A 16480-nucleotide genomic window follows, 5' to 3' on the forward strand; every position below is an offset into this window, starting at 1 on the left:
TGAGGAGCCCCTATTTCTTATGGTTTTCACTTTGATTAAGACTGTTCTTTGTACTGTATCCTTGATCAAGATGAACCTTCCACACTAGCTCCCAGGGCCAGCCATCTGCCACATCCAACTAGGGAGCAGAGAGAATTAAATTGCTGTAGCATAACTCTCCTTACCCCCTAAGAAAGCAGTGAAGGATGACGGGAGAGCTGGCTGTGGCTGCTTATAGCGCAGACCATTCTGTGCTAATGGAGCAGAAACAAGCTGGACAGAAAACTAGAAGAGATACATTTTTCTTTGTTTTCTCTTGTAGAGACTCTGGAAAAGATAGCATCCCACAGCAAACTACATAAAAAAAACCCAGAATCCTGTCAAAAGATGACATCTCTATTCATTCCAAAGCAGAAAGAGCATAAGAGCATGCACAACTTTTTAAAAAGTTAGAGGGACAACTAGGGATAATAAGGACTTATATATGAATGCCTTGCCAAAAAGTAAAAGGAGTATGGGACACCCATATGTAGAGATAAAAGGGGTCAGATAAGATCTGAAAGCTTTCATGTCAGCACAGACCTGGTTGGACTAGGAGCAAAGGAACTCATAATCTGAGTTGTGGAACTGAAACCCCTTCATACACCTATTTTAAAAAACAAATGTCAGTTGGATGCCAGTGGCTCGTGCCTGTAATCCTAGCTACTCAGGTGTCTCAGATCTGAAGATCATGGTTCAAAGCTAGTCTGAGCAGGAAAATATGTGAGACTCTTATCTCCAATTAAGTACCAAAAAAGCCAGAACTGAAGCTATGACTCAAATAGTAGAGTGCTAGCACAAAAGCTCAGGGACAATGTCCAGGCCCTAAGTTCAAGCCCCAGGACTTATGCCAAATAATAATAATAATAGTATCATAATATAGAATATATTGTTATATATGTTATTATATTCTATATAATACTATATATAATAATAGTTATTATTAAAAAGAAAGAATTTGCCTAGAAATAGGTAAATAATGAACTTAAATTGTCTTCATGAAAACTGACATTTCAATAGATCTAAATGCTGCAACACAAAATCATGAAGTGAATGTTCTTTGGTGTCTGCTGTATCATCATGTTCACATGTATAGGGATATTCTACTTCAAAAGCACGTTTGTTTGGCTTCTGGACCAAGGGCCTGTGTGACTCTTCCAGTAAGGCAGAATATGAGTTTGAGACTTTGTCCAAAACAAGCTGTAAGGAGTCTGGACTCCATTCTGCAAACAGTTGAGAAGAAAGTTGAGAAGAGGAAGTAAGTTTGGATCTAGTGCTTCTTCTGGAGGATCTAGACTAGGAACACAACATTCAGGTTGGAAAAGCTGGTGGGAAGACATGCTTGGAGAGGTCAGCATGAGAGGAAGGATGAGAAGTGACAAGGGCAAAGCATGTGTGATCAACCCATGTAAATATGGTTCTGTGGCATGGCGCCATTCTCTCATGCTTATATTTCACAACGATGATAGTTTCAAGTCAAACAGATACTTCCGGCAGAAAATGTATGCCAGGAGGCAGTTGAGTGAAGAAATATTTCTACGAAAGTGCTGGAATCCTTGTTACCCTGGCAAAAGAACAGGTTGCTTTCTTTAGTGGGGATCTCTAGAGAGATCCGTTTTCAATAACAACAACCAGCTCTTGGGAAATGAAAAGAGAGAGAGATTTTGTTGGGCAAACACCTGGGTCCTGTCCTTCCCTCTTGCCTATCTTCTAATCCAGAAGTACAATTCAACCTCCAAGGCTACCTGAAAAATAGGCACAATTGTGTCTTGTTCCTCAAGGGATTATAATCAAGGTTCTTTGATGGATAACTTTTCAAATGTGCAGAATAAATTTAAAATCAGTCTTATTAAGCAGTGCTTGGGCTCCGCTGGAATCTGACCTTGTGTTCTTTTCTCTCCACCTATCACAAACACAGAAGCTGTGTAAAGATCTGTTTCCTCCTCCTGCCCCATTATTATTATCTTAGTTCCAGATGTCAAGAGATGTTACCAAAGAAAACAATGTTATAATCTCATATTTACTTATCTGAAAATACTAGTGGGAGTCAAAAATCATAAGTAGGCAAAGAATAAAGTAGAAACAAATTCATCATGAAGTTATTTTTACCTCCCATACACCACCATGATCCAGACAGGACCCTTCTTTGTGAAGAGCCCAAAGATTTGCTCTTGTGCATCACTGAAAATATCATGATGGCTGATGGCTGCTATTTTTTTTTCCGGTCATGGGGCCTGACCTCTGGGCCTGGGCACTGTCCCTCAGCTCTTCAGCTCAAGACTAGCGCTCTACCACTTGGTAGCTGCTATTTTTTAGTTGCTTTGTACGTTCCTCCCCCACAGTATAACCCCTATTTTCACTGTATTTGATGTCGGTGCTCTGCATCTTGTATATACACTTGTCTAATTCGGGGAGGGGAAGGGAAAAAACAAAATGCTTAAATAAGGATGCAGGTTGATTCATTGTAACAATGAGATGTACAAAACACTATGTTGAAAATGAACTTTACAACTTTGGTGGAGAGGGGGGAGGGGGGTTAGTTGTGGAGGTGGGAGAGTAGGGATGGAAGGGGAAAAACAAAGGAGGAGGCAACAATGCTCAGTAAGAAATGTACTCATTACCTTGCTCATGTAACTGTAACCCCTCTGTACAGCATTTTTACAGTACAAAAAAATGAAAAAAAAATTCAGACCTCTTGTGGAAAGAGCAATATATTTTAGAAATGCTCCAATCTCTTACCTATAATCAGCAGGCAAATTGCAATTTATCTCATTTTGGGCAAATGAGGTTTAGACTGTATTCTAAAGAAGATAACGTGAAAAATTGGCAGCCTTTTGCCTCTAAGGACTGTGACAAATGTTGTAGAAAAGTTGTGGCCAGCCCTTGGAGAAGAGGTATTAGAAGCCCTTAGGAGGCCTGCCTGTGCCCTCACAGGGAGGCATGAAGTAAAGCATCTTTTGGAGGAGGCTGTCTTCAGGCACCCAGCAATCTAGTGACAGTAGTTTTAAAGGTAGAAAGCCAACTGTGCAAATGTGGTATTACCTTAATTAAGGCCAGAGCCTCTTCATTAAAAAGAAATGGCACTTGAGTTCAGAAATCCAATGAAAGATGCCATACAAATTGGAAAGGATGGAGGTCACTGGCTAAATACTCAGCAGAAAGCACATAGGATTTTTGGTTGCCTTTTCTTGAGGCTTGTCTCTAATGAAAATCCAAGGGGCTAACTGGGACCAAGGGAGAAATAGTGACTCCGGAACTTGACCCCCACAGAAGCTGTCCTTCTTTGTTTCTGACCCTGCAGGTGCTCTATCCTCATTCTAAGGTGTTCATGTAGCATGCACCACCCTCTTCATCACACACACATTTAATATCCCAGTGTCTCCCACTGAACTTACTCTAAAAGCAAAAACTATAGGCAAGGCTCATAGATTTCCCCCCTGAACTAGACCTGTTACATTCTCCAAACTTATTCCTACCCTTTTTTGACTCCTGTTCACCAACTCTGAGCTTTTCTTTTCTATTTTAAGCTAAATTAACTTGCCCCAGCCATATGACATTTGCATTACAATTTTTTCTTCCTGTATTGCTCTTTTCTGAGAATGTGGCTGTTTACTTCCTGTCATTCAGTTCAAACATTACCTTCTTTCCCAACCTATCCTGCATAATATGTTTCTTATTCCCTCTATACCTTTCTAATCACTCACTACCTGCTTTGACTTTTTTGTCATCAGTTTCTGATATTACTTTACTTGCTTGCCCCTCTGTTTCTGCATCATGGCATAAGCTTCTTGAGAACTAAAACCTTACCTGTCTTGTTTACTACTAGACCTTCAACCCCTGTAACAGTGTTCAGTCAATATTTTTGAATGAAGGAATGAATGAATTTAAGAGACTCATTGCCACAAATAATTTTTTAAAAAATCTCTAACTCTTGGAGCAATTAAGTGACACAGAAACAAACTGATTCGGCCATACTTTAGAGACAAGTCTGCACTCATTTGGATCAGAGCCACCACTAAAGCTCCAGCCACTCTATGCTTCCAGCTGGCACTTGACAGAAGCAATCTGTAAGAAGTCACTTTATAGTAAAAAACAGAGGTTCTAGTCATCACTCTCCAGAGTCACTTGCATACATTCATGGGTATTATTTACCCAGAGATGCATCCCACAGCTGGCTCCATTTATATTTTACATATGCAACAAGGAGAATCACTTGAAAGTCTTCCATGTCTCAATCAGCTCATGCAGACTGTAATTTCAAAGTCACAGTGATGCTTCTACTTGAGAGAGAAAGTTTCTTCCATAAAAGACAGAATAGTACTGAACCCTTTGTGTATCTACCCACTTTTCCCCATTAACTGTCACATACACACAGGGAACACAAAGATGGGTCAGTTTTTCTAGCCATCGTGTTTGCTTGGAGCAATTTTGCTCCATCCTGAGTCATTGATCTTGAAAGGAAAGAAAAGAAGATGGGACCAAATGGGGGGCCCAACATGTTGACTCTGCCTGGTTCACCTTAGAGCAATCCTAAATAAAAGCTAATGCCTTGTGGAAACAAAGGGGTATCATTAGGTGAGATGTTATCCTATGGCTGCCTCCATCATTGATTTCTGTTGGTGACACAGATGTTCATACCACCTCTTTAGATCTGAGTCAAAAACAAATAAACTGTTTACAAAGTATAAAATAATTATGATAATGGCAACAGTAACTCTCAGCTGTCCACCTGAGCTGTCCACCTGCTCATTTTCTTTCTCCATGTGTGAGGATGGTGGACACTTGGCATCATGTGGCTGCATCTGCAGGTGCAGAGCAGGCTTAGTCTTGCAGGAGGGAAGTTGTCAGAGAGGTGTCATAGGGCTCTGATGGACTTGTTATCTGAGTTCAAAGTCACTGCTCCCCTACAAGCATGATAGAAAGCCATGGGTGTTTACATAAAGCATTTAAACAAGAAGGGTAGAATACATTAAAGCCAACATTTTCTCCAAATCTAAGAAAAAGTAGAACATTTACAAAACTAGGCAATCAGAAAGACAGGCTTGATCTGTCTCTGTCTCTGTCTCTGTCTCTCTCTGTCTTTCTGTCTGTCTCTCTGTCTCTGTTTCTGTGTCTCTGTGTCTTTGTCTGTCTGTCTGTCTGTCTCTCCTCTTTGTGTCTCTATCTCTCTTTGGTGCTAGTCCTGGGGCTTGAACTCAGGACCTGGGTATTGTCTCTGAGCTTTCCTTTTTTTTTTGCTCAAGACTAGCCCTCTACCACTTGAGCCATAGTGCCACTTCCGGTGATTTACTGGAGAGAAGTGTTTCATAGACTTTCCTACCCAGGCTTTCTTTGATCCATGATCCTCAGAACTCAGCCTCCTGAGTAGCTAGGATGACAGGTGAGAGCTATTGGATTAGATTAGATTAGATTAGATTAGATTAGATTAGAGAGCCATTTCTTCCAAAATAAAATGTTTAAAAATATTTTTCCTGCCCGGTGACAGTGCTTCACACACACAAACACACACACACACACACACACACACACACTGTATTGTTTAAGAGTTATAAATATTTTTGCCTCTTGCTTTATATTCTTGGATCTCATTTCAAAAGGATGTCTGTCTATTGCTGATGGTGAGAGATGGATTATAAGGAAGCAAGAAGAAAAGCAGGAAGACCTATGAGTACCCCCTCATAGAAAGTGACTGATGATGGCCTGAATCGGTATATAGCCAGAAGAAATGAGTCCAGTTATTGAATTCAAGACTTACCAGAAGCAGAACTAAAAGAAACATCTGTAAAAGTGATGAACCCCACAACTAATGATTTAAAAAAAATTTTTTTTGTTGTAAAGATGCTCTGCATAGAGGGATTACAGTTACATGAGGAAGGTAATGGGTACATTTCTTATGCAGCATTGTTACCCCTTCCTTTGTTTTTTTCTTAAATGATTTTATAGCTGGGTAGACAGAAGGAAAAGTGGAATAAAGCCAATTTAGAATTAGGGAAGAATTCGTCATATGGTTAGTATTGGATGGATTAAGTGTTGGTGACTGAGCTGACACAAGAATATTCTCAAGGGCTGGGAAGGTGGCTCAGTGGCAGAGCGCTTGCCTTGCATGACTGAGGCCCTGGGTTTGATTCCTCGGCACCACATAAGCAAAAAGAAAAAAGCCAGAAGTGGTGCTGTGGCCCAAGTGGTAGAGCGCTAGCCTTGAGCTGAAGAGCTGAGGGACAGCACCCAGCCCCAGAGTACAGGCCCCACAACCGGACCCCCCCCCCCCAAAAAAAAAGAATATTCTCAAAAAGGCTCACCAAGAGCCTCATTGTGTGTGTGTGTGTGCTGGGACTTGAACTCAGGGCCTGGACACTACGCCTTAGCTTTTCTGCTAGTGCTCTATCACTTGAACCATACCTCCACTTCTAGCTTTTTGGTGGTTCACTGGAAATAAAAGTCTCATAGACTTTTCTCTCCCGGCTGACTTTGAACCTCAAATCTCAGACTCAGAGTAGCTGGGATTATAGGCATGAGCCACTGGTGCCCTGTTACAGTGTTTGTTTTTCATCATGTGAGTAGGAGGTCTTCTCTTTGTTCCCCACAAAGCACAACTCCATTTCTCCCTCTGTCTGTCTTTGCCTCTCTTTCTTTCTTTCTTTCTTTCTTTCTTTCTTTCTTTCTTTCTTTCTTTCTTTCTTTCTTTCTTTCTTTCTTTCTTTCTTTCTTTCTTTCTCCTCTAGGTCTCTCTTTCTCTCTCTGCCTGTCTCTCTCATCTCTTTCCCACTAAATATGTTTTAGAAACAGGAAACAGAGGTATTAAGGTGTCTGAAGAGAGGGAGACACTATACTTTTACCTCTTGCCTAAATATCATAATCAGGTGATCCAGAAGACAAGGCCAAATGAAGTGAGCATGGATGCTCAAAAAGAAAACTTAAGCCCTGGTTCTCAGAATATCAGAGATAAGGTTTGTTCAAGGTGCTTTGTCAGGTGAATTATTAATGTTGGGAGAATTTGGCCAAGATTCATATAACCTTTTGATGGGAGATTTAAGACAGGCTGAATCTTGTGCAGTTAGTTTTCTGAATGTCATTGTGGGCATTCAAATCAGGCTGACTATACTTAAAACTTTATACACTTGTGTAAATAGAATGACTTGACTTATTATCTAATGTTAAGAAAACCTCAGTAATGAATGATATACTATACATTAAATGGGTATAATTTTTCAGTGTCCTTTTTCACTTCTTAGGCCCCATTTTTCTCTATAGTGCCCTCTACAATGTGCTAGGGTATGACTGGCTTTCTTCACACATCTGGAGAGAACCAAGAGAGACACGTGGAGAGAGCATGTTTCTGCCAGATTATGGAAAAGCAAGCTGCAGAGAGGCCAATGTTTGCACCAGATAATATTGCACACTGCTGTTCTGGGGTTGTGACAATTTCATTGGTACAATATGTTTTAACCCAACAGCTTCCAACTACACTCCTATCAGGGACAAGGGCACTGGGCCAAAGGGAGAAAGGGGGGGGTGTTGATCTCATCCTCCACTTTCACAGTAGAGAGAATTAATGGCACCATCTTGATGCATTTGAGAGAACTAACTGCTGACTCTGCTAGTTTTAGCTATTTACTTCCTCATTCGATAGAAGTTGAAAAATCACCTGTATTATTAATTTGTGTAAAACCTTCCAGCTTCTGAATGTGACTTGAAAGCTATTTTTATAAAGCAAAGTTGAAATTCTCAGCTTTCTGCTTTCAAATGACTCATCATTCATCAGGGGCTCTCATAGGCATCAAGCTTACATTTTTTTCTTTCCATTTTCTAGATCAGACACACATGTACAGGTTTTCTGAGTTTCTCTTAACTGAGTTTCTGAGTTTCTTATATAGAAAAGTAGTGAAACAGCCTTTAGTCCATTTTTTATCTTTAGATATAACTTTTCAATTCTATCTCTCCCCTCAGTCATATCTCCACTTATAGTTATTGTTCACTCTTGCTTTCAATCAGTCAGCAAGCATTTATTCAACTGCTAAACAAACATTTAGCACTGTATTGGGAACTAGACCAGGACATGCCATTTACTTACTGCTACTTTTATTGGGTCCTGGACCTCTGCAGTCTTATACTTCATATAAAGGTAACATTACCATTATAAAATGAAGGAATGGTCTGAATCTATAGTTATGCAATCACAGGGCATTCCCAAGTGTTCTGAGATGGAGATCAGTGGAAAATGAGAGGACCCCAGGTTGCAAGAACTAGCAGGGTACTGGTGGTTCACACTTATAGGCAGACAAATCCAAGAGACTCTAATCTCCAATTGACTAGCAGAAAGATGGAAGTGGAGGAATGGCTCAAATGACAGAGTGCCGACCTTAGGTACAAAAGCTAAACAAGAGCATGAAGCCCTGAGTTTAAGCACCAATACTAGTTGGGGTACTGAGGTCAGGGGGTGGATGGAAGACTAAAAGGTAAGGATAGGAGATGTTTTTCAGACAAAAGACAACATCTACCTCTTTTCTTTGAAGATTGGGAATAATGTAATTGACTCAGACAGTCCACAGGGGAGCATTGAAGGCTCACTTACAAAATGAACTGTGTTTACAGGCATTAACTTCTGCTCTAGTGGATGGAAAGGGAACAGGTAGTAAGACTTGAGTCTAACCTGGATGTGCAGAGAGGTACAGTATTTAGTGACAAAGTGATTTACCCATCTCAGCCACTGGAGGAACCCAAGAGAAACAAACATAGAGATATTTAGGGAATGGAAAGGAAAGTGGATGAAGCATATTAATTCAGTATCAATGCTGTTCTGCACTTTGGTTCCTGCTTCCTATATAATTCTAGTCTCACCAGGACAGCACCCTTTCTTTCCTAAGTTAGTCAGAAAAATGTCTTTATAAGCCAAAATAGATCTCTCTCTCTCTCCCTCTCTTCTTTCAAACAGTCCTGGGGCTTGAACTCAGGGCCTGACCTTCTTTTGCTCAAGGCTAGTACCCTACCACTTGCCACAGCACTACTTCTAGCTTTTTCTGATTATGTGGTACTGAAGAATTGAACCCAGGGCTGCATGCATGGTAGTCGAGCACTCTACCACTAAGCTACATTCCCAACCCCTCTCTTTTCTTTAAAAGGGAATCTGGAGAGGGTGGGGACAGTGAGGAGGTACAGAATATCATGGACAGAATATTCTCTCACTATGTACTTCAGGTTGGCCTGGAACTTGATTAACTTGCCTTGGTCTCCCTTCTACCAGTATAATAGGCATATACCACCAGGCTCAGCTGCAGCCATGATCTGGGGGGTGGGGGCGGGTGGGACGATAAGTGGAGCGTAAATTCTGGGCCTTGTGCTCTGCTTAGCTTTTTCACTCATGGCTGGTTCTCTACCACTTGAGCCATGGGGCAATACCTCTAGGCCAACAGTTCTGCTAGTTAATTGGAAACAAGATCTTGAGAACTTTTCTGTCCCAGGTGGCTTTAAATTTTGATCCTTATGTCTCAGCCTCCTGAGTAGCTAGGAGTGAGAACTGACATCCAGCAGAAACCTCAGATTCAAAGGTTAGTTCCTGAAGACAGAGAAGTGTTTACAAGTTCCAATATACTGGTCAATCAAATGTACCATGGCCACAAGAACTGTCTTTGGAAGACCAAAAACACTCAAGAGACAGCCAAATCTCCCTTAATCCAGCAGGAGACTCACTAAGAAGGTAGAAGGGAGCATGCAAACGAGTGCTTACAAGGAGAATTCTCTCTCCACTGAGGATACTACTTCAGAATTGCTTTTTCTTAGCTATCATTACCTTTTAAGATATATACATGGTTAATAAATCAAAAGTAAATGATTAAAAAGTTGAGACAAATTAGTAGAGTGAGTTCATGGCAAATATCTATAACCAAGCTCTGGACAAAATACCTTGCAAAGTCTCTTTGGGTCTCTGGTTCTATGGTTTTTCAGTCTCCTCTTTAGGCAGAAAGTACTCTGCCCCTGGACCGAAAGTTGAGTCCTTCACCACATTCTCTCCTTATTCCATGGGTCGTGATTACAGATATAGGCAGTTCATACTCAGGAACATTGTCTTGGTTCAAACCAACTATCCAATATGCAGGTACCGATAAGGAAGCCTGAGTCTTGGCTATGGGATCAGAAAAGAGATGGTAGAAGAAAGAAGACAATGGCTCCTGGCAATTGATGAAGAGAGCTTTTTAAAAGGTGATAGGTCATTATGACTGTGGAGTCAAAATGCAGGACCATTTACACTGTGCTATATATTGCATATAAGAAAGACAGTGATAGGTAAGTGTAATTTTCCACTGGGCAGATAGAACTGGTATGTGTGTGTATTTGTGTGTGTATTTGTGTGCATTTTACAGTTATCAGAATAGAGGTAATAGGAGAAAATGGAGAATGTCTTTGAGAAGTAGATACAAACTAGAATACTCACATATGAAAGAATGAAATGGTAGAATTGGAAGGCAACTTTGTAAAATCCATCCTAACATACCTACTTAAAACATCATAAAAGTGAAATTTAGAGGGCATCAGTGATTTATCACATGAGTCCCAGCATAAACTGGGAGCCTTTTAGTCTCTCCTCTAGTTAGTTGTAAGCTGGAAACCAGGAAATGTCCACAAGCCAGGTGAATGCCAATGCAGGCCACCATACTGGTGTAATACTAACAGGTCCTGAAAAACTGATTTTTCTGAAAAACACTATTTACTTGGACCTGTGAATTAACTAAAAAGGGAGAAAGTTTGGCACCCTTTCCTCCACTTTTGTAAGTCTTTGCTCTGAGCCATTTACCTTGCAGCCAACTTGGAATCCAGAAAAGACAGAATGATCTATGACAGTTTCTTTACAGCAAGGGATGAAGGAAACAACCCTTTTTCCTCAAAGTCTCCCCAGGATAGACCACCTAGTAGGTAATGAGGTTTGCTTATTCTAACCACATTGCTTCCCTAATGGTGCTTATCAAAATGAATTCCAAGAAATGGAAATAAGAGTTTTTGTTTTTACTGTACTGTTTATGGTTCTTTTTTTTTCTTGTCTTTTTTTCTCTTTGGTTTATTCCCTTTTGTCGCTGTTTTTGATTTCTGTACCTTTTGCCTTGTACTGTCATATTATCTTGTCTTTGTTTATCTGTTTTGGGAGGGGAAAAGGAAACAAACAAATGATCGAAAAATGGGTGAACTGATTCAGTAGTGATACTCACTAGACACTATATTGGAAATTAACTATACAACTTGGGGGGGGGAGGGAAGTTGGAAGGAAAAAAACTGGGAAAGAATGAGGGAGAGCACTGTTCAAAAAGAAATGCACTCATTATCAGACTTATGTAACTGTAACTCCTCTGTTTATCACTTCTACAATAAAGTTTTTAAAAATCTAATGATCATAGTGATAACAACTTTGACTAGTAATGTTTACTAATGATGTTCACCTTTTCTCCTGGCTCTCAATTCTTGGACTATTTAAAACTAAAACTCATGTCTGTGCCTAGAGATGGACTGAAATGCCTCTTCTGACAGCATGTTCATCCCACAAATTTCATTTCTTGGGCCTTTTACCATTACTTATCTTGTCATTAGGCATCTGAGTGGGTGGCTGGACCTTCTAAGATGAAACCCTTGGAGAATGGGTTTGGAGAGTTGGTTTCAACAGAATGAATTTGGCAAATGGGAGTTTTTAAATTGGGGAAAATCAACTTCTTAGCCAAGATGTATCTTTGTTCTTAACATTGGTCAGTAAATAAATAAAAAAGCAAAGCCAGAAAAATACCTCTAATTATACTGAATCTCTAGTTGAAAAAAGATTAATGATTTTAAAGTCTGGGCAATCACTTTTTTTTTTTTTTTTGTCCGTCATGGGCTCGGACTCTGGGCTTGGGCGCTATCCCTGCGCTTTTCAGCTCAAGGCGAGCGCTCTACCGGTTGAGCCACAGCGCCACTTCAGGTTTTCTAGTAGTTTATTGGAGATCAGAGTCTCACGGACTTTCCTGCCCGGGCTGGCTTTGAACCGAGATCCTCAGATCTCAGCCTCCTGAGTAGCTAGGATTACAGGCATGAGCCACCGGCGCCCGGCTAATCAAAGGAAGTGGCAGAAAAAAATATTCGATTCAAACCATATTATTTCTTCTTGGATTCATCCTGCTCCCTTTGAATCTAGAGTCTTGAACAAAGCTGAGTAGAAGAGAAACAATTATACTGCTAAACTTCTAGGTCGTGAACTGTGCTTTCATAATTTGTGAATCATCAGAGCCAGAAACGTGTTGTATGAAAGATTTGTGACTACAGCACCCATTCTCCAGCTCTCAAAACAAACACTTGGCTAATAAAACACAAACCCCTTCAGATCTCATCAACCTCAGGGGTGTCTCAGCTGGGTTTTGTTCCAAAATTGACACTTAAACCTGCCCCTTTACTTCACCAAGTCAATTGCACAAGATAAAGCTAATTATCCACCTCCTATTGTAATTCCTTAACAAAGGTACTTGTATGGTAGGTTGAGTATTTGTTGGTGAATGACTGATGAGATCTTAAGTTTTCATTCTATTGTGGGCTCAAAAAGGAAGTAAAACACTTTAATGCTGTGAACTTTGGTGCTTATTTGGTGCCCTTCAGGGTTTTCAGCAAGGTGGAATAGTCCCTGCTTTTCCTGACAGCCTGTTTCTAGCAATCTGTTTGCAAGGAAAGAGGAGGGCTGGGCCAGGTTCCAGCAAAAGGAGTTCAATCAGAGCTACAAGATTTCTTGTTTCCCTTCTTCAGGGAAATTGTGTTCTCTAGTCTCTAATCTGGTGTCCACAAGGTCCCTTTACCTGCCACAGAGGCCCTAATGCTGTTATAAAATTATGCTGTAATCCAAGGACTAGGAGACAATAGTTCTACTAGCCTTACCCCAATATCGTCCATCAAAACAAACCAATACAAATTATGCAACTTGTGGGCAGGGATTGGAGGGGCAAGCTAGGATGAAGCAAAGGAAGGGGTGACATTGTCCAAGAATTGTATTCATGCAGGGAGCTGGTGGCTCACGTCTGTAATCCTAGCTATTCAGGACATTGAGATCTGAGGATCATAGTTCAAAGCCAGCCCAGGCATGGAAGTCTGTGAGACTCTTATCTCCAATAAACTACTCAGAAAAATGGAAGTGGCACTGTGGTTCAAGTGGTAAAGTGCTAGCCTTGAGCTGAAGAGCTGAGGGACAGCACCCAGGCCCAGAGTTCAAGCTCCACAACCGACAAAAAAAAAAAAAAAGAATTGTATTCATTACTTGGCCTACAGAATTATAACTCCTCTGTACAGCTCCTTAATAATAATACAATTTTTATTTATTTTACTTATTTTATTATCATCATTTTTTTTGTTTGGTCATGGGGGCTGAACTCTGGGCCTAGGCGCTGTCCCTCAGCTCTTCAGCTCAAGGCTAGTGCCCTACCATTTGAGCCACAGCACCACTTCTGGCTTTTTTCTGCTTATGTGGTGCTGAGGAATTGAACCCAGGGCCTCATGCATGTGAGGCAAGCACTCTACCACTGAGCCAACTTCCCAGCCCCAATACAATTTTTAAATAAACTTATTTCTTCATGGAACCTCCTTGAACCAATCATGTTGCTACCTTGAGGATTTTATTAATATTTGTTACTTAAATTTAAAACTATTTTTTTGCAGCTGTCATAATGTTCTCTTTTTTATTTCTGTGATCTGGAATCTGACTGTTTAGGCATTTATGATTTGTGGGATTTTAAGAAAGATGCTTAAAACTCTGTGCTTCACAACTATGTTTATTGCAGCATTATTTACCATAGCTAAGATATTGAACCAATCCAGATGCCCCTCAGTAGATGAATGGATCAAGAAAATGTGGTATATATACACAATGGAATTCTATGCCTCCATCAGAAAGAATGACATTGCCCCATTTGTTAGGAAATGGAAAGACTTGGAAAAAATTATATTAAGTGAAGTAAGCCAGGCCCAAAGAAACATAGGTCCCATGGTTTCCCTTATTTTCAATAACTAGTATATGTCTGAGTCAAGCAGAGAAGGTCAGGTAAGTTGATGTTAGGGAAATGAACCCTAAGATATGTATTCAAATGTTTTTTTCTTTCAGGTGATTGTTTCTAACACATTTATAAGATTATTTCTATGTTGCTTTGTATGTCCCTCCCCCACAGTATAACCCCTGCTTTCACTGTATTTGAGGTTGGTATAATTTGTGGAGGAGAAGGGCAAAAACAAATCGTTTAACTAGGGATACAGGTGGACCCATTGCAACAATGAGATGTACAAGTCTATGTCGAAAAACGAACTTTACAACTTTGGTGCGGGGTGGGAGGAGTATGGAAAGGGATGGGAAGGGAGGCAACAATGCTTGATAAGAAATGTACTCATTATCTTGCCCATGTAATTCTAACTCCTCTGTACAATATTCTCACAATAAAAAAAAACAAAAAACTCTGTGCTTCAGCTCCTCACATATACACAAAATACTAAACTCAGTGCCAAGTATATTGAGTGATCAATAATGATAAGCTATTACTATTCTGTTATTACTGGATCAAGTGGACTGAGGGCATAGGTATCTAAATTTTTTTAAAGCTATCTGTGGTGACTATAATTAATCATATTGTATTATATATGTAATTGAAGATTGCTAAAGGAGTAGATCTTAAATGTTCCCAATACAAAAAAGGAAGTGAGGGCTGGGAAGGTGGCTCAGTGGTAGAGCGCTTGCCTTGCATGCATGAGGCCCTGGGTTCGATTCCTCAGCACCACATAAGCAAAAAGAAAAAAGCCAGAAGTGGCGCTGTGGCTCAAGTGGTAGAGCACTAGCCTTGAGCTGAAGAGCTGAGTGACGGCACCCAGGCCCAGAGTTCAGGCCCTATGACCGGACCCAAAAAAATAAAAATTAAAAAAAAAGGAAGTGAACATAATAGTTCAATTAATCATCTTACATACCAAAACATCATGTTATACCATAACTATATACAATTTTTAATTGCCAAATTTTATCTCATAAATTAAAAGATGTATGTGTGTGTGAATTCAAATTTTGGATTTATTCTGCTTCTCACCTATTTAATTATTTTATCACTTTTATTTTCATGCTTCCCTTATGCTTATTTTGTTATAATTTTTAATTTCTTAAAATGAGTATCTTGTTCAGTACTATGCCCAAAGCTATATATTTTCTTTTGAATACAGTTTTAACCATATAGTTACAGTCTAGGTATTCTGAGTTCTAGAATATCTAAAGTTTGAAATGAATTTCAGATAATTTTTTTGTTCTTACATTATAGGTTCTTTACTTTTACTTGACATAGAGAATGGAATCTAAATTATTTCTTATTTTGCAGTATATCAAAGACTTCTTTGGTGACCAAAATATGCTTGAAGAAATGTTTCAGAAGATTGTGTAATTTGTGTATAGAATTACATATTTATATATTAGTATTATTTATATATTAATGTTAATATTAATAAATACCATTTGTGTTTATCATAGTTAAGTCTGATGGTATTTTTATTTTCCCCCTCATTTCCAAATATTATTTGATACTTATACTGCTCAGAGTCAGCTGTTCGGAATAAACAAATAGGTATTCGCCTCCTTGCCTTCAAATAAATGGAATGGTTACCCAAAATATGTTTGTTTGGTAACTATCCCCACCATCGTTTCATTTTGCTACTTTACATCTTTAAATTTTTTCACTCTGTGTAACTGGGATAGCTTCTGTCTATGGAATCCTGACTTGTCATGAGGCATGCCAGTATTTAGAGTGAGTGTGCAGAGGATACAGACTCAACCCTGCAGCTTTTTAGAAGGTAGGATGAAGCTATTTGGCCATCTTTAACCCCCCTTGTAATGCTCACTGTCCTGTGATCACTGTTATTCCATCCCATAGTAATGGGGGCAGAGCAGCAGGGATTATGGGCCAGGAATAGAAGTGGCCCTCCTACTTCTGCTCACATTCCACTGGATCTGTGAAATCTTTGAGCTGTTCCATGCTCAACTGCAACTCTGTAGGAGCATAGTATGGAATAGAATTTGTATACACAATGTTAGGCCACTTGTATGCTAAGTATAGACAATCACAGTTTATTTTTGTTCAATGGTATCTGATAATAAATTGGAGAATTTTAGTTATTTTGGGTCAAAGGAGTTATTTTTCTTTTCTTTTTCATCTTGAGCTACATGGCCAATTTCTGACTACTCCCCTGTTCTGCCCCACTATCTTTCTTGTGATTTAAAATTACTTTTGTATTTTAAATGATAAATTTTAAAAATAACTTTATTGCTTTATCAGCCATAGAAAATGACCAATATTGACTTCTTGCTGAGAAAGATAATTTTCTCACTTCCTTCTTAGCCCCTTACAGCGTTGCCAATAAGCTGTAGGATTTGTCCCAGTCTATTAGTTACTTAGATTTTAAAGTTCCTCTTCTAAGTCATCTTTACATTTTCTTCTATAACTAC

This window comes from Dipodomys spectabilis, unplaced genomic scaffold (genome assembly GCF_019054845.1).
Source record: "Dipodomys spectabilis isolate Male_0828 unplaced genomic scaffold, ASM1905484v1 ptg000394l, whole genome shotgun sequence".
In the NCBI taxonomy this organism is placed as follows: Eukaryota; Metazoa; Chordata; class Mammalia; order Rodentia; family Heteromyidae; genus Dipodomys; species Dipodomys spectabilis.